This window comes from Panthera leo, chromosome A2 (assembly GCF_018350215.1).
Source record: "Panthera leo isolate Ple1 chromosome A2, P.leo_Ple1_pat1.1, whole genome shotgun sequence".
Lineage (NCBI taxonomy): Eukaryota > Metazoa > Chordata > Mammalia > Carnivora > Felidae > Panthera > Panthera leo.
In genome coordinates this window covers 19,500,633-19,526,096 of record NC_056680.1, presented here as the reverse complement: position 1 = coordinate 19,526,096, position 25,464 = coordinate 19,500,633, and the positions used below count along the sequence as shown (strand labels likewise).

The 25,464-nt window shown below is 37.6% G+C and overlaps 1 protein-coding gene and 1 non-coding gene across 2 annotated transcripts in view; one reads left to right on the top strand and one right to left on the bottom strand.

Annotated features, from left to right (window-relative positions):
* Positions 1-25,464, bottom strand: part of DOCK3 (dedicator of cytokinesis 3) — a 595,846-nt gene that overhangs the window by 469,205 nt on the left and 101,177 nt on the right. The gene's annotated exons all lie outside the window — the stretch shown is intronic.
* Positions 18,625-18,731, top strand: LOC122214741. The gene has a single exon (XR_006200097.1). It is a non-coding gene; the product is annotated as a U6 spliceosomal RNA (small nuclear RNA).

Sequence of the window (25,464 nt, the reverse complement as noted above, 5' to 3'; positions counted from 1 at the left end):
TCAACTTTGGATTACATCTTCCATGATTAGTCATGTTAAACACCCTTTGTGTATATTAAAAAAAAAAGTCACTTAAACTCCGATTTTTTTAAAAGAAACTTTTTAAAAATTTAATCCCATCAGGTTAGAAAAGCAATAAGTAAAAAGGGAAATACCAATTAATTAATAGAAAAGTCTATTTAGAAAAATATTCTGGGGGTGCCTGCATGGCTCAGTTGGTTAAGTGTCCAACTCTTGATTTCAGCTCAGGTCATGATCTCATGGTTCATGAGTTCAATCCCTGCATTGGGCTCTGTGCTGACAGCACAGAGCCTGCTTGGTATTCTGTTTCCCCCTCTCTCTGCTCCTCCCTGCACATGTGCTCACGTGCTCTCTCTCTCTCAGAAATAAACATTTTTATTTTTTTTTTTAATTTTTTTTACGTTTATTCATTTTTGAAAGACACAGAGAGACAGAGCACAAGCAGGGGTGGGGCAGAGAGAAAGGGGGACACAGAATCTGAAGCAGGCTCCAGGCTCTGAGCTGTCAGCACCAGAGCCCGACATGGGGCTCGAACTCACGAACTGCGAGATCATGACCTGAGCTGGAGTCGGATGCTTAACCAACTGAGCCACCCAGGCACCCCAAATAAACATTTTTAAAAAAGAAAAATATTCTGAGTCTTGTGTGTGAATATATATAAATATATATTTAATTATTTATTTAACATATATATTATTTTATATACATATAAATATATATCTCTATATATTCATCTGAAAGCTACAATTACTTAAACATATAGACAAAAAGTAGTAGTCAGAGCACAGGTTGGCTCAGTCCTTAGAGCATCCAACTTTTTTTTTTTCATTCCCTTTTATATATATATTTTTTCCAACTCTTGATCTCAGGGTTGTGAGTGCAAGCCCCACATTGGGGGTAGAGTTTACTTTTTAGATAAATAAATAAATAAATAAAATGACAGGGAAAACTTTCCCTTTAAAAAAAATATAGTGGTCACCTGTCCCTATGCTATGCTCTGTGCTAGGTGTTTTCACATTTATAATCTCAAACACTGTTGACTTTACTGCTTTGCTAAATATGCATTATTATTTAGGCTGTGAATTGTCCTTCCCAGTCACCCAATGTAAGTGAGGTTATAATATCAAAAAGAGCCAACAGTACCACTACAATGGCTACTGACAGAGAGGCTGCAGAACAGTGTCAACAATGTTAACCCAAAAGAATGAAGCCTCTGTATAGATCAGGCCATGTGATGGTCAACAAACAGCAGTTCTTTACAAAGATTCTGGGTACAAAACAAGCAAGTCAGATCAAAAGCACCAAATGCAGTTCAGCAAAAAGTACCCTTCAACAAGAAGTTTCAAACTTTTTATTTCAAAGGTGTAATATAGTCTTCATCGACAAAAGGAAATAAATGGAAATTTATTTATCCCCACCCGCCATCCTGGGATAGTAGTGGCACAGAAGTAGAGACAAGCCAAAACTTCTCTTCTACTCCACGTCATGATTAAAAATAGTTTAATAAAAAATCATGGTTCATTTTGAAAGGCAGACTTCCATGTAGATCTACTTTAGAAATAATTTAAATGACCAACTATAAAATCAAGGACCAAAACCAAAATCTATAATTATCTAAAAATACTGATTTTTTCCTTTGGTACATCAAAAAAAATATGCACAGCTCACACAATTCTATATTCTTTTTCCAATTATATAACTAACAGGCAAGAAACAAAGTGCCAACCACTTGCATAAATTTATACAGAGAATTCAACCTCAAAATGTGGAAATTTATTCAAAAGGTCTACATTCAAAATAATCTTTCCAGACACAAATGTGAGACAGGAAACCATCAAAATCCTAGAGGAGAAAGCAGGCAAAAACTTCTTTGACCTCAGCTGCAACAATTTCTTATTCAACACATCTCCAAAGGCAAGGGAATTAAAAGCAAAATTGAACTACTGGGACCTCATCAAGATAAAAAGCTTCTGCACTGCTAGGGAAACAATCAACAAAACTAAAAGGCAACCAACAGAATGGGAAAAGATATTTGCAAATGACATATTGGATAAAGGGCCAGTATCCAAAGTCTATAAAGAACTTACCAAAGTCAACACCCAAAAAACAAATAATCCAGTAAAGAAATGGGCAGAAGACATGAATAGATGCTTTTCCAAAGAAGATATCCAGATGGCCAACAGACACATGAGAAGATGCTCAACGATACTCATCATCAGGAAAATACAAATCAAAGCTACACTGAGATACCACCTCACACTGGCCAGAGTCGCTAAAATGAGCAAATCAGGAAACTACAAATGCTGGCAAGGATGTGAGAAAGAGGATATCTTTGGCACTGCTGGTGGGAATGCAAACTGCTGCACCCACTCTGGAAAACAGTGTGGAGGTTCCTCAAAAAATTAAAAATAGAACTACCCCATGACCCAGCAATAGCACTACTAGGAATTTACCCAAAGGATACAGGAGTGCTGATGAATAGGGGCACATGTACCCCAATGTTTACAGCAGTGGTTTCAACAATAGCCAAATTATGGAAAGAGCCTAAATGTCCATCAACTGACGAATGGATAAGGAAAATGTGGTTTATATATACAATGGAATACTACTTGGCAATGAGAAAGAATGAAGTCATGCCATTTGCAGCAACATGGATGGAACTGGAGGGTATTATGCTAAGTGAAATAAGTCAGTCAGAGAAGGAAAGATATCTTATGTTTTCACTCATATGTGGATCTTGAGAAACTTAACAGAAGACCATGGGGGAAGGGAAGGGGGAAAAAAGAGGCACAAACAGAGAAGGAGGGAGGCAAATCACAAGAGACTATTAAATACAGAGAACAAACTGAGGGTGGACAAGGGGGTGGGGGAGAGGGAAAATGGGTGATGGGCATTGAGGAGGGCACTTGTTGGGATGAGCAGAGTGTTGTATGTAAGCCAATTTGACAATAAATTATATTCATAATAAAAAATGATCTTTCCATTATTTTCACTGAAAACTGTCAACAAATGATCTAGTGTACTTATTTGCACTAACTTCATGCTATTTTAAATCTTCATTTATCAGCACTAAGTATAAAAGATAACAATGGGTGACAAATCAGTGGCACATTTAAAACTAAGATCTTTTTGCTCAATGTCGCTCCTCATCAGGGAAATACAAATCAAAACCACACTCAGATATCACCTCACACCAGTCAGAGTGGCCAAAATGAACAAATCAGGAGACTATAGATGCTGGAGACGATGTGGAGAAACGGGAACCCTCTTGCACTGTCGGTGGGAATGCAAATTGGTGCAGCCACTCTGGAAAACAGTGTGGAGGTTCCTCAAAAAATTAAAAATAGACCTACCCTATGACCCAGCAATAGCACTGCTAGGAATTTAACCAAGGGACACAGGAGTACTGATGCATAGGGGCACTTGTACCCCAATGTTTATAGCAGCACTCTCAACAATAGCCAAATTATGGAAAGAGCCTAAATGTCCATCAACTGATGAATGGATAAAGAAATTGTGGTTTATATACACAATGGAGTACTACGTGGCAATGAGAAAGAATGAAATATGGCCCTTTGTAGCAACATGGATGGAACTGTAGAGTGTGATGCTAAGTGAAATAAGCCATACTGAGAAAGACAGATACCATATGGTTTCACTCTTATGTGGATCCTGAGAAACTTAACAGAAGCCCATGGGGGAGGGGAAGGAAAAAAAAAAAGAGGTTAGAGTGGAAGAGAGCCAAAGCATAAGAGACTCTGAAAAACTGAGAACAAACTGAGGGTTGATGGGGGGTGGGAGGGAGGGGAGGGTGGGTGATGGGTATTGAGGAGGGCACCTTTTGGGATGAGCACTGGGTGTTGTATGGAAACCAATTTGACAATAAACTTCATATAATGAAAAAAAAATTCTATACTGAAAAAAATAAGTAAATAAATAAAAATAAAACTAAGATCTTTTGGTGCACCTGGGTGGCTCGGTTGGTTAAGCGTCTGACTCTGTCTCAGTTCACGTCATGATCTCATGGTTCTTGAGTTCGAGCCCCACATCAGGCTCTGCGCTGACAGGGCAGAGCTTGCTTGGGGTTCTCTCTCTCCCTCTCACTGTCTCTCGAAATAGATAAACTTTTTTTAAAAAACTGACATCCTTTACTTTCAAATGAGTTTTTCTTCCCTTTATTAGTCACTCTGGAGAGCCATAAATTTCAATAATACTGCCATTGATTAAGATGTTTTTAAAACTCTTGTAGAATTCAAAAATATATAAAATACATTTACAAAATTTTGGTTTTAGCCCTGACAAACCATTTATATTGGACAAATATAAGCCTGAATGAATACATGAAACAACTGTGAAAAGCAAGAGATAGCAACTATCACAGATAAGACTTGAGGTACCATAATCCTTTAGAAAAGAGAACATTAAAGTGAGATCTTCATTCACCTGACTTTTTCCATAAAAGCATGCCAGCAAAAATGACCGTTCCACTGATATAAAGAGGAAAAGGTTAACATTGAGAGCTACCAATAAAATTTCCACTCTTGGGATTGCCCAATTCCTTAACTGGGATGCAGGGAAAGGCTCCAAGAAGCCCAGCAGAAAACAGCAGCCAGGAAGCTAAAGAGCTGATAAGAACCACATTACCTTTAAGGGAGCAATAAAACACACACAGTAACTTTTCAACAGAAACTATGGAAATCAAAAATTGATGGGGCGCCTGGGTGGCGCAGTCGGTTAAGCGTCCGACTTCAGCCAGGTCACGATCTCGCGGTCCGTGAGTTCGAGCCCCGCGTCAGGCTCTGGGCTGATGGCTCGGAGCCTGGAGCCTGTTTCCGATTCTGTGTCTCCCTCTCTCTCTGCCCCTCCCCCGTTCATGCTCTGTCTCTCTCTGTCCCAAAAAAATAAATAAAAAACGTTGAAAAAAAAAATAAAAATAAAAAAATAAATAAAAAAATAAAATTGATAGTAAAATCTTTTTTTTTTTTAATTTTTTTTAACGTTTATTTATTTTTGAGACAGAGAGAGACACAGCATGAACGGGGGAGGGGCAGAGAGAGAGGGAGACACAGAATCGGAAGCAAGCTCCAGGCTCTGAGCCATCAGCCCAGAGCCCGACGCGGGGCTCGAACTCGCGGACCGCAAGATCGTGACCTGAGCTGAAGTCGGACGCTTAACCGACTGAGCCACCCAGGCGCCCGATAGTAAAATCTTTAAAATGTTATAAGAACATCTTCATGAACCTTGAATTCTATACCCAGGGGAAACATCTTTCAAAAATGACGACAAATTAAAAGCAGATTCACATAAACAGAAGCTGAATGAATGTGCAGCAAACCTGAACTAAAAGAAATACTACTAAAAGGAGTACTTGTGGTAAAAAGAAAATGATCCTAGGTAGAACCATGAAAAATGAGAAAGGAAAAGCACTAGAAAGGCTAAAAATGTGAACAAACAAATGAATATGGATAGAAGCAACATATATGACAACAGTGGTAACAAAAGGCAAGAGAGGGTAAATGCAATGAAATCACTGCAAAGTTCATGTGTTGCTGGAAGTAGTAAAAGTACACATTGAAGGTAGACTCTAATAAATCAATAATGCATGTTTTAAACTCTAGGATAACCACCTACAAATAAAATATTTCAAAACCAACAAGTTAATAGAGAAAAATAATAGAACAATAAAAATGCTAAGTTAATTTAAGGCATGCAAAAAATGATAAATCAAGTAATAAAATAAGGCACAAAGACCAAGGTGACAGCCTTAAACCTAATTAAAAAAATAATTAAATCACCTGCATATAGACTAAATAATCCAGATTGTCAGAATAAATAAAAATAAAGCCCCATTATATGCTATTTCTCTCTCTCTGCCCCCTCCCCCATCCCTGTTGGGATTCTCTCTCTGCCCCTCACTCACTGGTGCCCTCTCTCTCAAAAAAAAAAAAAAAAAAAAAAAAAAAAACACACATAAAAGTTAAAGGAATAGGTGATTTCTACTTGGCACCAGAATAACAGCAGGCATCAAATCTCTCCACACGACCTCCAAAAAGATATATTTTTAAAAAAAACGGCTAATAAAGCCACATAAAATTTATGCCTTCAGCATTACTAAGTGTAGGAGGATACTATGGACTTCAAATTACATTTTTGCAGAGAAAAACTCCAAGTTACAACACAGCTAATTCTAAAGCTTCTGCACTACTAGACAGCTCTTCACTGCCACATCTCCAAAAGTTGCCTCCCTTCTACCCATCTATTTCCCCTCTAGATGCCCCTTTTCTTCACAAAAACTCTTCAGACTATTCCTTGCCCTCTATCCACAGACTTACAGTGGCAGAATGAATATTCTCAGCTATACAGGCAGCAGAGTATGGAGTAGAGTAGGAATTTGTCTATATAAGTCAAGTACACATAAAATTCTAGGGCAAACTGAACTGGTCATTCTGTCTTCAGATATAATATATAAGGGCACCTGGGTGGCTCAGTCAGTTAAGTGTCCAACTTCAGCTCAGATCACGATCTCAGAGTTTGGGACCCCACATCAGGCTCTCTGCTTTCAGCACAGAGCCCTCTTTGGATCCTCTGTCTCCTTCTCTCTCTGCCCCTCCCCCACTCACACTCTCCCTCTCTCTCAAAAATAAATAAGTATGGAAGGAAGGAAGGAAGGCAGGAAGGAAGGAAGGAAGGAAGGAAACAGAACTACCCTATGATCCAGCAATTGCAGTATTAGATATTTATCCAAAGGATACAAAAATATAGACTCAAAGGAGTCCATGCACCCTGACGTTTTTGGCAGCATTATCAACAATAGCCAAACTATGGAAAGAGCCCAAATGTCCATCAACTGATGAATGGATAAAGAAGATATATGCGATAAATCTCTACAATGGAGTATTAGCCATCAAAAGGAATGAAATTTTGTCATGTGCAATGATGTGGATGGAGTCAGAGAGTATTATGCTAAGTGGAATAAGTCAATCAGAGAAAGACAAATACCACATGATTTCACTCATGTGGAATTTAAGAAACAAAACAGATGAACATATGGGATGGGGGGAAGAGAAGAGAGGGAAACAAACTACAATAGACTCTTAACAACAGAGAACAAACTGAGGGTTGACAAAGGGAGGTGAGTAGGGGATGGGCTGGATGGGTGATGGTTATTAAGGAGGGCACTTGTTATGATGAGAACTGGTGTTCAAGATTCTCTCCTGTGCTGGGTTCTCCTGATTCTTGAATCCCACATCTTTCTATTCTTTAACTTATTGCTTTGTTCTACAGAAACACATCCCTTCATAGCTTTTTGAGTAAAGTTATATGGGAGGACAACTGAAACTTCACATGTCAGAAAATATATTTAGTAAAATTCTCATATTCAATTCATAGTTTGGTCGGGTTATAAAATTCTTGGTTATAAATCATTTTCCGTCAATGTTTTGAAGACACCACTCCACTGTCTTCCATAGTTAAAGTCCAATCTTTTGTATGGTACGTACATTTCTATCTTTGAATGCTGGCTGAATCTTCTTAGTCCCAATATTCTAAAATTTCACAATGAGATGGGTCTATTTTCATTCATTTGTGTTAGGTACTTGCTGCATCCTTTTAGTATGGAAACCCATGTCCTTACATTCTGGAAATTTTTCCTGAATTATTTCATAGCTTATTTCTATCCTTCAGTTTCTTTCCTCTAAGTTACTGAATCTCCACAAATGATGTACCTCTTGAAGCTGACCTTGAATTGTCTTATATTTTCTAACCTTCTATGACTTGTATTTTTGCTCTACTTTCTGGGGAATTTCCTCAACTTTATCTTCAAATCCTTCTACTGAGGTTTTTCATTCTTGTTATGTTTTTAATTTCCAAGAGCTCTTTGCTGTTGTCTAACTTGCCTTTTTAATAGTATACTATTCTAGTTTCATGGATGCAATATCTTCCTTTATCTCTGAGGACATTATTCGGAAGTTTTATTTGTGTTTTTTTTTAAGTTTTCTTCACCCTATGTAGACTCTTTCCCATGAGTTTCTTTTTCTTTTTCTTTTTTTTTGGGGGGGGGGGACAGGAAGAGAGCCATCTTTCATATTAGAGGCATCCTCAAATATCTTGTAGCATTAATTGCCTGTTCATATTCAAAAGAAAGGAAATAAAAAGCTAACTGGAAACTCTAAATGCATGGGTGAATCTTGCTGACCTTATGATTCACTATATGGAGATGGGACTACCATTTGTTGTGAAAACCCTGACATCAGGGTATCAACTGGGGTCTAGTCAGAACACAAAAACCAATCTTTCAAACAGGAAGATTTAATATTAAAAAAATCATTGGGGCACTGGATGGCTCAGTTAAGTGTCCGACTTTGGCTCAGGTCATGATCTTGAGGTCCGTGGGTTCAAGCCCCACATCAGGCTCTGTGCTGACAGCTCAGAGCTTGGAGCCTGCTTCCAATTCTGTCTCCCTCTCTTTCTGCTCCTCCCCTACTCACTCTCTCTCTCTCTCTCAAAACATAAACAAACATTAAAAAAATTTTTAAATCATTAAATAGGTAAAAGATAGTGAATGAAGGGGCGCCTGGGTGGCTCAGTCGGTTAAGCGTCCGACTTCAGCTCAGGTCACGATCTCACGGTCCGTGAGTTCAAGCCCCGCGTCGGGCTCTGGGCTGATGGTCCAGAGCCTGGAGCCTGCTTCAGATTCTGTGTCTCCCTCTCTCTCTGCTCCTCCCCCATTCATGCTCTGTCTCTCTCTGTCTCAAAAATAAATAAACGTTAAAAAAAAAAAAAAAAAAAAGATAGTGAATGACTAAAATGTAAAAATGAACTCTAAGATATAACCAAGGTAGCAACTATGAAAAGATATTGCCACCTTTAAGGCTAAGTTAAAAGTAAACAAGAAAAAAAGCTTAGTAACTTACAGAAGGGGTCCCAAAAAGCTAAGATACTGATCTCTGATGAAATGGTAGGCTACTGCAGAAACTGCTACAGTGAGAATTGCTGGAGGCCACTCATCAGAACCAAGACCACTGCTTGCCATAGAGAATACTATAGGGACCAACTGCCTGCAGAGCAGTTTGCTACAGGGATAAAATAAAAACAGGAAGAACCAAGCCCTTCATCCTCCAGCCTAGTAGTCTCCCTACAGTGCCTTTTTATTGGCAGAACCTAATAAAGATTCAGCTGGCAGAGAAGAAATGTGGTTTGCTGAGTCTCCAGCTCTAGTATCATAAAAAAGGGCTAAGAAGGGCAGGTTCAGAACTCAGACAGTAAGTCAATAACTGGCACAATCAACATCTTTAAGTCCCTCATCTTGCCCTATTTAGACTGTCCCAAAAGAGTCTTCTAATCTCCTGTTTTGGAAGGTAAAGGTCTGGCTTCCAGGATTTTGAGAGCCAAGTGGGAAATGAAGGCTAGAAGTTTCTATATTCAATATTCAGTATGAATGCTGTCACTTAATCCCATTTTAAATACAAAGCCTATTTCCTTTGGAACTGTGCAGGAAGTCTCCCAATCCACAGATGCTCTATCCTCTATCAAAAAAAACCTCAAAATTTTTATCAGTATGAGGGAGAGCTGTCACCAAAGGAGATGAAATAAGGGAGAAGACCTGTATGATTTCATCCTCATTTCTAAAAGGACCTGCTGCTCTAATTCCTATGCCTTTTAAGGATCTGCAGTGTAAATAAGGTTGGTTCCCAGCTATTCCTACTACATGCTTGGGATTCAGCTATCTCGGGTGTGTTAAGTCATAGTTTCCACTCTTCCAATGCCTTGCCAACTTTGCTTGTCCTAGTGGGTGTACTGCATTTTTTAAATCCCTATACTTTCATTCTGTAGTGTTTCAGAAAGAAGCAAAATCAAGTACAAATATTCAATACTCCATTGTAACTTAAAAGTTCCATTATTTTCAACACAGTAGCAAATTTTCAACATTTTAGAGTTTGTAAGGTTACTTTGAGGGGCATTCCAAATATTTTTTGAAAAAAGCTCAATATTACTAGAATCCTTATATAATCTACCAACGTGCCTTCTCTAAGCATAAAATGCATCCAGATATATATGCCATAATAAATTGTTACTAAAGTGTTTGTAAATTCATGGTCGTATTTAGTAACAAAAATACAATTAAAAAGAATAAAGACCTGACACAAAAAAGAATAAAGATCTGATACAAAGATGCATAATCTTTTTCAGTCCTAGTAGTAGCACCCAAACTGTGATAGAAAAAATTGTGAGCAATTTCTTAAAATAAACTGTAATTTTCCTCCAAAAGCTCAAACTTCACCTATGTAGCTAAAATTTCCATTAAAAAAATAGCTATCTTGCATATCTTATAGAGGGGAACCTGAGGCACCACAAGGTCATGCTGTCATAAATCATCCACAACAGAACTAGAAACAGAACTCTGATCTCCCAAGATCTGTTTCATGTATCCTCTCCACAAAACCAATGGTGTATCCTGATGAAGGAACACTAGGAAATAGCAGTGAATATGTAGGAAATGAGAATACAAAGAGAAGAGAAACAAAAGTTTGAAATGCCTGGGCCATTCACTTGTCAAAGATCACATGAGACTTAGATTATCAGCATCACTCTGAACCTCTGACAAATTTGATTTCAAGTATATACATAAAATTACAAAAAAATTTACAATCCTCCTCTGCCCACCACAGATCCAAGGGAGACAAACACATATCTATTTAAACTTCCGGGCACCTGGGTGGCTCAGTCAGTTAAACGTCCAACTTTGGCTCAGGTCATGATCTCATGGTCATGAGTTTGAGCCCCACATCGGGCTCTGTGCTGACAGCTTAGAGTCTGGAATCTGCTTCATGTTCTGTGTCTCCCTCTCTCTCTGCCCCTCCCCTGCTTGCACTCTGTCTGTCTTTCTCTCTCTCTCTCTCTCTCTCTCTCTCTCTCAAAACTAGACATTCAAAAAAAAAATCTTTAAAGACTTTAAACTTCAAACTTTGAGTCTTCTTTCTATAGTCCAAAGTATATTATTAACTTAACAAACTCTCATAAAATACTCCATGAATGAAAACCTTCCCAGTGACCAGAAAACCATTAATTTAAAACCCTATTGCTCAAATGTCCAAAAATAGAAAATCTCATAAATACATCTGTTAAGTGTTCATTTGTTCACTTTTTAAGTAACCTATTTGGAGAAACACCAAGCTCCACAAAACCCAATAAACTTTAGAAATGGACCTCAAGGCGCACCTGGGTGACTCAGTCAGTTGAGCATCTAACTTCAGCTCAGGTCATGTTCTCACAGCTCCTGAGTTCGAGCCCCACAACAAGCTTGTTGCTGTCAGCACAGAGCTCACTTTAGATCCTCTGTCCCTGTCTTTCTCTGCCCTTCCCCCGCTCATGCTCACACGCGCACTCTCTCTCTCTCTCTCTCTCAAAAATAAACAATAAAAAAAATTTAAATGGATCTCAAGAAATAGTTTTTCCAAAACTAGAGTCTCAATGAATTCCAAATAGCTTACTCAGAGCAGACAAGCAGAATCCTCTTGTCTGCCACATACCACCTATGTTCCCTTCACCTTAAGCTTAAGTTTCATCATCTAAACATGGAAGTAGTAATGTTTCAAAGGTCATTTTGAGCATTAACTGAAAAAAAATGAATGTATAATATCTACCTATTGCCAAAATATGGTAGGTAGAGAGCAAATTATTATGAAACTCTTACTTTTATTTTTTTAAGGTTTATTTATTTTTGAGAGAGCGCGCCCATGAACAGGGGAGGGGCAGAGAGTGAAGGGGACAGAGGATTCAAAGCAGGCTCCGTGCTGACAGCAGAGAGCCTGATGTGGGGCTTGAAATCACAAACCATGAGATCAAGACCTGAGCTGAAGTTGAACACTCAACTGACTGAGTCACCCAGGCTCCCTTCTTATCAATTTTAAACATTAACTTAAGTTGCAAACATAATGAAAAATCTGCCAAAGTCATTTAAAACATGGTTATGTGTTCAGAACTATCTTAATGTACACTAAGTCATCTGAATATCTGTAACAATTTTCATTCATAAATCATTTCCTAAAATGAACAAAAATAAAATCATTATCATTAAAAGGGAAATTTTTTTTTCTTATCAGAAAGATGTACATTTTTCCTATCCATAAAATCTCATTAAAATTTAAGTCTTTAAAATGCCATTAAACAGGCTTCTGGTTGGGTCAGTCGGTTAAGTGTCCGACTTCAACTCAGGTCATGATTTCTCAGTCCACGAGTTCAAGCCCCACGATGGGTTCTGTGCTGACAGCTCAGAGCTTGGAGTGTGCTTGCGACTCTGTGTGTGTGTGTGTGTGTGTGTGTGTGTGTGTGTGTGTCAAAAATAAGCATTAACATTTTTTTAAAAAATAAAAAATTAAATAAAATGCCACTAAAAATTGGCAGGAATGTTTATCCAACAAAGTACAGTAGTACACTAACTACACTAATAAGGCAGGTACCCAACCTTGGAAGGTATTATATAACTTTTCAACAATGTAAGTTATAATGAAATATCTTCTTTCTACAGCTGTATCAGAAAGTTAAAACTAGTGCACTGATACGGATATTGATTCTTAGTCTGAATATTATAGAGAGACAAGATAAGAAAAGGAAAACCAAATTTAAACAAATTGAAAGCTGGCACAAAATAGTCGTATTGGTTGGAATATGCATAAATCAAAATTAGAAAAGATATCAGGAGATTTCTAGATGACTTCACCTGGCTGACCTTGCCGACTCACTGACAGATTCACCTTGAGCAACATGAGAACTGAATTACTTTCCTCCCTCTGTAAACAAAATAATTATGGCAATATTTAGATTCATTCTGGGGCACCTGGGTGGCTCAGTCAGTTAAGCCTCTAACTTTGGCTCAGGTCATGATCTCACTGTTCGTGAGATCGAGCCCCATGTTGGGCTCTGTGCTGTCAGCTCAGAGCCTAGAGCTTGCTTCAGATTATGTCTCCCTCTCTCTCTCTGCCCCTCCCCAGCTCATGCTCTCTCTCTCTAAAAACTAAAGATTTAAAAAAATTTTTTAATATATATATTTGGATTTATCCTAATCACAGAAAAACTAACATAATTAAGAAGTTTTTATATTACTTAGATCCCTTAGAATAAAATATTATTTTTTAAACTAATTTTTCAACTAGTTTGTATTTTTCACACTACTTTAAAAGAGAAACTTGTTATTAAATATATACTTTTTTAAGTTTTACTTAAAACCAAGTTAGTTAACATATAGTATAATAATGGTTTCAGGAGTAGAATTTAGTGATTCACCACTTACAATTAACACCCCATGCTCATCCCAACAAGTGCCCTCCTTAGTACCCATTATCCATTTAGCCCATCCCCCCACCTGCCTCCCCTCCAACAACCCTCAGTTTATTCTTTGTAGTTAAGAGTCTCTTATGGTTTGCCTCCCTTTCTGTTTTTATCTTATTTTTCCTTCCCTTCCCCTATGTTCATCTGTTGTGTTTCTCAAATTCCACATATGAGTGAAATCATGTATTTGTCTTTGTCTGACTCATTTATTTCACTTAGCATAATACATTCCAGTTCTACCTATGGTGTTGCAAATGGCAAGGTTTTATTCTTTTTGAATGCCAAGTAGTATTCCATTGTGTGTACACCACATCTTCTTTATCCATTCACAGTCTGTAGACATTGGGCTCTTTCCATAATTTGGCTATTGTTGATAGTGCTGCTATAAACATTGGGGTGCATGTGTCCCTTCAAATCCACATTTTTGTATCCTTTGGATAAATACCCTAGCAGTACAGCTGCAGGTCATAGGGTAGTTTTGCTTTTTATTTTCTGAGGAACTTCCATCTGTTCTCCAGAGTAGCCACACCAGTTTGCATTCCCACCAGCAGTGCAAAAGGGTTTCCGTTTCTCCACATCCTTGCCAACATCTATAGTCTCCTGATATGCTCATTTTAGCCATTCTGATAGGTGTGAAGTACTATCTCATTATGGTTTTGACTTGTATTTCCCTGATGATGAGTAACGTTGAGCATCTTTTCATGTGTTTGTTAGTCATCTGGATGTCTTCTTTGGAAAAGTGTCTATCCATGTCTTCTGCCCATTTCTTCACTGTATTATTTGTTTCTTGGGTGTTGACTTTGGTAAGTTCCTTATAGATTTAGGATACTAACCCTTTATCTGATATGTCATTTGCAAATATCTTCTCCCATTCCATCAGTTGCCTTTTACTTTTGTTGATTGTTTCCTTCACCATGCAGAAGGTTTTTATCTTGATGAGGTGCCAGCAGTTCATTTTGGCTTCTCTTTCCCTTGCCTCCAGACACATGTTGAGTAAGAAGTTGCTGCAGCCAAGGTCAAAGATGTTTTGCCTGCTTCTCCTCAAGGATTTTGATGGCTTCCTGTCTTATGTTTAATCTTTCATCCATTTTGAGAGTATTTTTGTGTATGGTGTAAGAAAGTGGGCCAAGTTCATTCTTCTGCATGTCACTGTCCAGTTTTCCCAACACCATACTTTGTCTTTTTTTTCCACTGGTATATCTTTCTGCTTTTTCAAAGATTAGCTGGCCATACGTTTGTGGGTCCATTTCTGGGTTCTCTATTCTGTTCCATTGACCTGAGTGTCTGTTTTGTGCCAGTACCATACTGTCTTAATGGTTACAACTTTGTAATACATCTTAAAGTCTGGGACTGTGATGCCTCCAGCTTCAGTTTTTGTGGGGTTTTTTTGAATGTTTTATTTATTTTTTTATTTTAGAGAGAGAGGGAGACAGAGAGCCTGTGAACACAAGCAGAAGAGGGGCAGAGACAGAATCCCAAGCAGGCTCTGTGCTGTCAGTGCAGAGTTCAACTCAGGGCTCGGTCTCATGAACCATGAGATTGTGACCTGAGCCAAGATTAAGAATCAGACGCCTAATGGACTGAGCCATCCAGGTGCCCCCAGAATCATCCATTTCTAAAGCAAACAAAAAATTGGTTCCTCTTAATGAGGAATGATATTTAGAAAAATTTGAACTCTGATCTGGGCATTAAGATCATTGCTTCGGGAGTGGTTTTTTTCCCCCCTCAAGGTCTTTCAGTAGTTTTTGTCTGTCTGTTGCTGCATAACAAAGCACCCCAAGCCATAATGACTTGAAACAACAGCTTATTAACGTCTCTCGCATTTATGACTGGGCTCAGCGAGGCAGTTCTCACCTGCGGCTTTTAAGCAGTTGTAGTTAAATGGTGGCCATGGATGGAGTTGTCTAGAGGTTTGACTGGAATTGACATCCAAGACATGGCAGTTGCTGCTGGCCATCAGTTGAAAGCTCAGCCAAGACTTTCAACTGGAGCACTTCCAGGTGTCTTCTCCATGTAGGTTAGGCTTACACTGCATGATGGGTAGATTCTGAGAGGAGGTATCCCACGAGTATGAGAGGGAAGCAGAACTGCCTTTGCTCTTGCAGGCAGAGTCTCAAAGTTGCCCAATGTCCTTTCCTGAATATTCTACTGGTAAAAGTAGACACAGACAAGCTCGGATTCAAACAGGTGGAGACAATGATACCACCTCTTTTAGGCAGACTGGTGTGCATGTACAGGGAGAGAAGAAGTTGATAGTAGCCAGATTTGGAGACAAACTACTATATTTATATTAGAAATGATGAGTTTATACTGATACCTACAATTTGGTTCTAAGCCTACAATGATCTCCCTTGTCTGCAGCTCCCTTCTCAGTTATTCAATCAGATGACACACACCCAAAATAGTTTCAGGACTGATGTACACATTTCACTATGAAAAACAAACCCAGTATGAAGAGATCAAGATTTGTTTGTAGTTCTTGTTTTCGTAGACTGAGGACTTTTTTTTCTTTTGTACACTTTTAGTTTCAAAATTTTGGATGACATTTTTCTCTTTCCTATCTTACAAACTGTTTTCTGTGTTCCATAAAAATCAATGATCTCAAATAGTTACTAAAAGTAGTTATTTAAATCTTGTTGAATATTTTTTCTTGCAGTCCTTTTTATAATGCTATTTCAAATTAAACAAATGATAAAATTCAGAAATAAACTCTTAATAGTCATTCTAATTTTAATGTATCAATCATCAATATTCACTATCATTTCTTATATATACACATTATTTAATAACACTTAATTTAAAGCACCTTCACTTATAGGAAGATACACACTAAGATGTTGTTTTATTGATTTCCCAAACATTTGCTCATCATAAACTCTTTTTGATAAGCCCTGAATGATTGTCGCTTTCTTTGTATAAGTCTCTCACCCATAAGACTTTCTTTTTGGAAATGCACATATTTTTTTAATTTATTATTATTTTTTTTACATTCAAGTTAGTTATCATATAGTGCAATAATGATTTCAGGAGTAGATTCCTTGGTGCCCCTTACCCATTTAGCCCATCTCCCCTCCCACAACCCCTCCAGTAACCCTCTGTTCTCTGTATTTAAGAGTCTCCTATGTTTTCTCCCCCTCCCTATTTTTATATTATTTTTGCTTCTCTTCTCTTACGTTCTGTTTTGTATCTTAAAGTCCTCATAGGAGTGAAGTCATATGATATTTGTCTTTCTCTAATTTCAGTTAGCATAATACCCGCTAGTTCCACCCATGCAGCTACAAATGGCAAGATTTCATTCTTTTTGATTGCCGAGTAATATTCCATTGTATATATACACCACATCTTCTTTATCCATTCATCCATCGATGGACATTTGGGCTCTTTCCATACTTTGGCTATTGTTGATAATGCTGCTATAAACATCGGGGTGCATATGCCCCTTTGAAACAGCATACCCGTATCCCTTGGATAAATACCTAGTAGTGTAATTGCTGGGTCGTAGGGTAGTTCTATTTTTAATTTTTTGAGGAACCTCCATACTGTTTTCCAGAGTGGCTGCACCAGTTTGCATTCCCACCAGCAGTGCCAAAGAGATCCTCTTTCTCCACATCCACACCAACACCTGTTGTTGCCTAAGTTGTTAATGTTAACCATTCTGACAGGTGTGAGGTGGTATCTCATTGCGGTTTTGACGATGAGTGATGTTGACAATTTTTTCATGTGTCGGTTGGCCATCTGGAGGTCTTCTTTGGAGAAGTGTCTATTTATGTCTTTTGCCCATTTCTTCACTGGATTATTTGTTTTTTGGGTGTTGAGTCTGATGAGTTCTTTATAGATTTTGGATACTAACCCTTTATCTGATATGTCGTTTGCAAATATCTTCTCCCATTCTGTTGGTTGCCCTTTAGTTTTGCTGATTGTTTCCTTCACTATGTAGAAGCTTTTTATTTTGATGAGATCCCAAAAGTTCATTTTTGCTTTTGTTTTCCCTTGCCTCCGGAGATGTGTTGAGTAAGAAGTTGCTGTGGCCAAGCTCAAAGAGGTTTTTGCCTGCTTTCTCCTCAGGGATTTTGATGGTTTCCCGTCTTACATTTAGGTTTTTCATCCATTTTGAGCTTATTTTTGTGTATGATGTAAGAAAGTGGTCCAGGTTCATTTTCCTGCATGTCGCTGTCCAGTTTTCTCAGCACCACTTCCTGAAGAGACTGTCTTTATTCCATTGGATATTTTTCCCTGCTTTGTCAAAGAGTAGTTGGCCGTATGTTTGTGGGCCCATTTCTGGGCTTTCTATTCTGTTCCATTGATCTGAGTGCCTGTTTTTGTGCCATTCAGTTTTCTTTTTCAAGATTGCTTTGGCTATTCGGGGTCTTTCCTGGTTCCATACAAATTTTAGGATTGTTTGTTCTAGCTCTGTGAAAAATGCAGGTATTATTTTGATAGAGATTGCATTGAATATGTAGATTGCTTTGGGTAATATTGACATTTTAACAGTGTTTGTTCTTCCAATCCATGAGCATGGAATATTTTTCCACTTTTATGTGTCTTCTTCAATTTCTTTTATAAGCTTTCTATGGTTTTCACTGTATAGATTTTTCACCTCTTTGGTTAGGTTTATTCCTAGGTATTTTATGGTTTTTGGTGCAACCGTAAATGGGATCGATTCCTTGATTTCTCTTTCTTTGTTTCATTAATGGTGTATAGAAATGCAACCGATTTCTATGCACTGATTTTGTATCCTGCAATTTTGATGAATTCATGGATCAGTTCTAGCAGTTTTTTGGTGGAATCTTTTGGATTTTCCATATAAAGTATCATGTCGTCTGAGAAGAGTCAAAGTTTGACTTCCTTCTTGCTGATTTGGATGACTTTTATTTCTTTGTATTGTCTGATTGCTGAAGCTAGGTTATATATATATTATATCTATATATATTATATACCTGTATTATATTATATATAACTTAAAAGTTGCTAAGAGTATATCTCAAATGCCACTGTAAAAAAGAAATTATAATTATGTGACTTGATGGAAGTGTCAGCTTGCTGTTATGGTTGTTATAATTTTTCAGTATGTAAGTATATCAACTTTCAAGTATATAATACAATGTATTATACTTATATATTATATACTTATAATATATAATTATATACATATGAATTAATATAATGTAATATAACATAATATATGCCTATATTATACCTATAATATAATTCAAGAAAATATCAGATTTACACTATTCAGCTTGAGAGTGGAAATGTTCTTACAGAAAAGCCTGCATTGTGCTCGCTTCGGCAGCACATATACTAAAATTGGAACGATACAGAGAAGATTAGCATGGCCCCTGCGCAAGGATGACATGCAAATTCGTGAAGCGTTCCATATTTTTGTTGCCAAGTACAAAAAAGTTTGTGATATTTTGAAGCAGACTCTTCAGAATTCCTTTAAAATTATACAGGTTTGGTATCCTCAATGGAGAAGCAACAAAATACCAAGCTCACTTTAATTTATAGCACATAAATTAATAAATTTTTATAGTTCCTCCCCTTTTGGTTGATAAAGAGGACGTGGCCGCCATCCTCTCGAGGAGTTTCAGGGGTTTGTATAGTTGGATGGATATTGGAATCAGTTTTAACATTAGTGCGTCATCCTCATTGTATCTTCATTGGCACTGATAACAGATTACACGGCCATCTTCCCATTTAGTGGGTGGGAACTATAAACTGAGAACCTTCCTTGGACTGAGGCCACTTAGCATAAGGATGTACCATGATCTCCTGGTGACCTCTAGCCAGTGACCTTCCTTGGTGACTCTGATGGGTTAAAAGAAGGAAATGCATCATGAGTTTTTCCCAGCAAATACTGAATCATCAAGACATTTCTTTGGTCACATAATAGATGTGGTCAAGCTGTTGGCTATTATGAAGTTAACAAACATGTCTTCCCAGAGTTTGTTGCTTTGTGGAAGTTGGAGCATTCTAATATCACCCACCCATTGGGGGTGTGTCCTAAGCAGGTAGCTATGACATCAGCTCTTGAATTCTCTGTTGTTCTCATCAGGAACAGAAGGAATGATTCCTTACCTTTCATACAAGTGAGGGATTTATGTTGCAAGTAGATCATGAAGCAGGCCCTTCAAATAGAGACTTTCCATTGGCTGTGCATGAATCACCTTTGCTATTTTAGGAGTTTTGGTGGGGTCCTGGGTAATTAAAATGATACCTTGCCACTTAAAAAAAAAAAAAAAAAGAAAAGAAAAGCCTGCATTGAGGCACCTGGTGGCTCAGTTAAGTGTCCAACTCTTTTTTTTTTAATATAATTTATTGTCAAATTGGTTTCCATACAACACCCAGTGCTCATCCCAACAGCTGCCCTCTTTCCTGCCCATCACCCACTTTCCCTCTCCCCTACCCCCATCAACACTCAGTTTATTCTCAGTCCTTAAGAGTCTCTTATGGTTTGCCTCCCTCCCTCTCTGTAACTTTTTTTTTCCCCTTCCCCTCACCCATGGTCTTCTGTTAAGTTTCTCAAGATCCACATATAAATGAAAACATATGGTATCTGCCTTTCTCTGCCTGACTTATTTCACTTAGCATAATACCCTCCAGTTCCATCCATGTTGCTGCAAATGGCAGGATTTCATTCTTTCTCATTGCCAAATAGTATTCCATTGTATGTATAAACCACATCTTCTTTATCCATTCGTCAGTTGATGGACATTTAGGCTCTTTCCATATTTTGGCTATTGTTGAAAGTGCTGCTATAAACATTGGGGTACATCAACACTCCTGTATCTTTTGGATAAATTCCTAGCAGTGCTATTGCTGGGTCATGGGGTAGTTCTATTTTTAATTTTTTGAGGAACCTCTACACTGTTTTCCAGAGAGGCTGCATCAATTTGCATTCCCAGCAACAGTGTAAGAAGGTTCCCATTTCTCCACATCCTCGCCAGCATTTATAGTTTCCTAATTTGTTCATTTTAGCCGCTCTGACTGGCGTGAGGTGACATCTCATTGTAGTTTTGATTTGTATTTCCCTGATAATGAGTGATGTTAAGCATCTTTTCATGCCTGTTGGCCATCTGGATGTCTTCTCTGGAAAAGTGTCTATTCATGTCTTCTGCTCGTTTCTTCACTGGATTATTTGTTTTTCGGGTGTGAAGTTTGGTGAGTTCTTTATAGATTTTAGATACTAGCCCTTTGTTCGGTATGTCATTTGCAAATATCTTTTCCCATTCCATCAGTTGCCTTTCCGTTTTGTTGATTGTTTCCTTTGCAGTGCAGAAGCATTTTATCTTCATGAGGTCCCAGTAGTTCATTTTTGCTTTTAATTCCCTTCCCTTTGGAGATGTGTTGAGTAAGAAATTGCTGCACTGAAGCCAAAGAGGTTTTTTCCTGCTTTCTCCTCTAGGGTTTTGATGGTTTCTTGTCTCACATTCAGGTCCTTCATCTATTTTGAGTTTATTTTTGTGTATGGTGTAAGAAAGTGGTCTAGTTTCATTCTTCTGCATGTTGCTGTCCAGCTCTCCCAGCACCATTTGTTAAAGAGACTGTCTTTTCAGATACCATAGTTTTCACTCTTATGTGGATCCTGAGAAACTTAACAGAAGACCATGGGGGAGGGGAAGGAAAAAAAAAAAGAGGTTAGAGAGGGAGAGAGCCAAAGCATAAGAGACCCTTAAAGACTGAGAACTGACAGAGTGGCCAAAATGAAGAAATCAGGAGACTATAGATGCTGGAGAGGATGTGGAGAAACAGGAAACCTCTTGCACTGTTGGTGGGAATGCAAATTGGTGCAGCCGCTCTGGAAAGCAGTGTGGAGGTTCCTCAGAAAATTAAAAATAGACCTACCCTATGACCCAGCAATAGCACTGCTAGGAATTTATCCAAGGGATACAGGAGTACTGATGCATAGGGGCACCTGTACCCCAATGTTTATAGCGGCACTCTCAACAATAGCCAAATTATGGAAAGAGCCTAAATGTCCATCAACTGATGAATGGATAAAGAAATTGTGGTTTATATACACAATGGAATACTACGTGGCAATGAGAAAAAATGAAATATGGCCTTTTGTAGCAACATGGATGGAACTGGAGAGTGTGATGCTAAGTGAAATAAGCCATACAGAGAAAGACAGATACCATATGGTTTCACTCTTATGTGGATCCTGAGAAACATAACAGAAACCCATGGGGGAGGGGAAGGAAAAAAAAAAAAAAAAAGAGGTTAGAGTGGGAGAGAGCCAAAGCATTAGAGACTGTTAAAAACTGAGAACAAACTGAGGGTTGATGGGGGGTGGGAGGGAGGGCAGGGTGGGAGGGAGGGCAGGGTGGGTGATGGGTATTGAGGAGGGCACCTTTTGGGATGAGCACTGGGTATTGTATGGAAACCAATTTGACAGTAAATTTCATATATTAAAGAATAAAAAAAATAAATAAAAAAAAAAAAAAGACTGAGAACTGAGGGTTGATGGGGGGTGGGAGGGAGGAGAGGGTGGGTGATGGGTATTGAGGAGGGCACCTTTTGGGATGAGGACTGGGTGTTGTATGGAAACCAACTGGACAATAAATTTCATATTAAAAATAAATAAATAATAAATAATAAATGAAAAAAAGAGACTGTCTTTTTTCCACTGGATACTCTTTCCTGTTTTGTCAAAGTTTAGTTGGCCATACATTTGTGGGTCCAATTCTGGGATCTCTATTCTATTTCATTGGTCTATGTGTCTGTTTTAGTGCCCATACCATACTGTCTTGATGATTACAGCTTTGTAGTAGAGGCTAAAGTATGGAATTGTGATCACTCCCATTTTGGTTTTCTTCTTCAGTATTACTTTGGCTATTCGGGGTCTTTTGTGGTTCCATACGAATTTTAGGATTGTTTGGTCTAGCTTTGAGAAGAATGCTGGTGCAATTTTGCTTGGTATTACATTGAGTGTGTAAATTGCTTTGGGTAGTATTGACATTTTAACAATATTTATTCTTCCAATCCATGAGCATGGAATGTTTTTCCATTTCTTTGTATCTTCTTCAATTTCCTTCATAAGCTTTCTACAGTTTTCAGCATACAGATCTTTTAAATAAAAGATAAGAACCATATGGTCCTGTCAATACATGCAGAGAAAGCATTTGACAAAATACAGCATCCTGTCTTGATGAAAACCCTCAAGGAAGTCAGGATAGAAGGAACATACTTAAACATCATAGAGGCCATTTATGAAAGGCCCACAGCTAATATCCTCAATGGGGAATAACTGACAGCTTTCCCCCTGAGATCAGGAACACGACAGGGATGTCCACTCTCACCACTGTTATTTAACATAGTATTGTAAGTCCTAGCATCAGCAATCAGACAACAAAATATAATAAAAGGCATCAAAACTGTCAAAGATGAAGTCAAACTTTCACTTTTCACAGACAACATGATACTTTACATGGAAAACCCGACATATTCCACCAAAAGTCTGCTAGAACTGATACGTGAATTCACCAAAGTTGCAGGGTACAAAATTAATATACAGAAATAGGTTGCATTTTTATACACTAATAATGAAGCAACAGAAAGAGAAATAAAGAAATCTATCCCATTCACAACTGTACCAAGAACCATAAAATTCCTACGAATAAACCTAACCAACTCTTGATTTCAACTCAGGTCACAGTTTGTTTTGGTTCAGTAGTTCTAGCCCCACATTGCACTCTGCACTGACAATGCAGAGCCTGCTTGGGATTCTCTCTGTCTCCTTCTCTCTCTACCCTCCCCCAATTACACTCTCTTTTTCTCTCTCAAAATAAATAAATAAACTTTTTAAAAAAGGGAAAAGAAAAGAAAGCATCAATTTTAGGGTTAAGGACAGCACAGGAATAGGCACCTAAGGCAAATCAGACTAAGATAATGAGGAAGGGGATAGAAATGTTCAAGGTAAACTGGAAACTGGAACTGAGTGAGAAATCTACAGCAGGAGACTCAAAGTCAAATCAGGCTATGGATCATGAATCTAGATAATAAAACAGGGCATGAATACGATGTCTTCAGAGAGCTATACAGACAACAAATCAGGAAACAGACACAATCTGGATAATTGGCATGAATCTTCAAGCATAAAGCATATGTTATAAGCAGCAAACACTGTCTCGATAATGAAACTAGAGATTTTTTTTTACGTACTTTCATTTACAAGCATGAGCCCAGCAAGTGAATTTAAATGTAATTCTTGCTTAGAGGGGATGTGATGAAGACAGAGTACCCACCTGAATTGGCTCTTTAAACAATTAGATTCTGATATTATTTATGACAGGGAAAATAACATTAACTAACAACCAAAATCAAGTAATAGTCTGAGGTCCCCTGACTGCTGTCACAAAACAATTTCTAAATCAAAATTCCAAATCAAAACCACAAAGAGATATCACCTCACACCTCTTAGGATGGGTACCATCAAAAAGACAAGAGATAACAAATGCTCACAAGGGTGTAGAGAAAAAGGAACCCTGGTGCACTGTTGATGGGAATGTAAATTGGTACAGCCACTAAGGAAAACAGTATGGAAGTTGCTGAAAAACTTAAAACTAGATACCTGTATTCCCAAGTTCACTGCAGCATTATTCACAATAGTCAAAACACAGAAACAACGTAAGTGTCCATCAGTAGATGAATGGGTAAAGCAAAGGTGATACATGTATATATAAAATATATAAATATATGTTTTTAAATATATATGTCAAATATTAATTCTAGATGAACGAAACGGTAATACAAGATATAATGACAATATGCTATATAGATCAGCCATGAATTAATTACAGTAATAAAAAAATACTAATTTAACAAGGATGATAAGTATATTGGAAGAATGTAAGAAGCATGTTTATATATCTTTGGGATAGGAAAGAATAACTGAACTAAAGTCTTATGTTCCACTACAGAGTGAATACATAAGAATAAAATAGAAAAAAATAAGAAAAAGAAATATAAGTGTGTTATTTTTCATGTTGTTTTATTAATTTATTTTATTGCTTTTATTTTTAAAATTTTTCCAGCTTTATTGAGCTATAATTGACATACAGCATTGTGTAAATTTAAGGTATACAACATGTTGATTTGATACACTTACATACTGCAAAATTATTACAACTATAAAAGCAAGCTGACACTTCCATCAAGTCACATAATTACCATTTCTTTTTTATGGTGACATTTGAGATCTACTCTTAGCAACTTTCAAGTATATAATACAGTATTATTAACTATAATCACCATGATGTATGTTATATCCCGTAATTTATTTCTCTAACCTTCTCTTGTTGGTAGACATTTAGGATGTTATCTATTTTTTACTACTACACACAATGCTGTAGGTGTCTTTATGTGAACATATATAGAAGTTTCTCCAGATCAATACATTCAAATATTTTTTACCATGGCCCAGATTTAGAAATATATTTTATATCACAATCCCATACACATAAAATTGAAGCAAATCTCAAGGAAAAAAAATTTAATGATGTTACATGCAATTGAGCCAGATACCAACTGACTACCCCTGCACCAAATCTACCTTTCTCTAACCTGCTTTTTAATCCTGGAAGTGAACCCTATGATGTTTAATCCTATGTATCAACTATCTGGGCCACCCGAGTGCCCAGATACTTGGTTAAATATTATTCTGGGTGTGTCTGTAAGAGCATTTCTGGATCATACTGTGACATTTTTTATTAGCAAACTGAGTAAAGCATATTGTCTTCCCCAATGTGGGCAGGCCTCATCCAATTTACTGAAGGCCTGAATACAAAAAAATAGATGGAGTAAGAGAGATTTCACTTTCTCTGCCTGTTTTCAAGCTAGGACTCTGGTCTTCTGCATTCAGGCTTGGAATCAGACTGGAACTTAACACCATCAGTTCTCCTGGTTCTCAGGCCTTCTGACTATGACTAGAACATTGGTTCTCTTGGTTCTCTAGCTTGCCAATTAAAGATGCTGAGACTTGTTAACCTCCATTACCATGCAAACCAATTCCTTGTAATATATATACATATATATGTACATGGGTATATGTATATATGTGTATATGTATGTATATGTGTATATGTATATATGTACATACGTGTATATGTGTATATA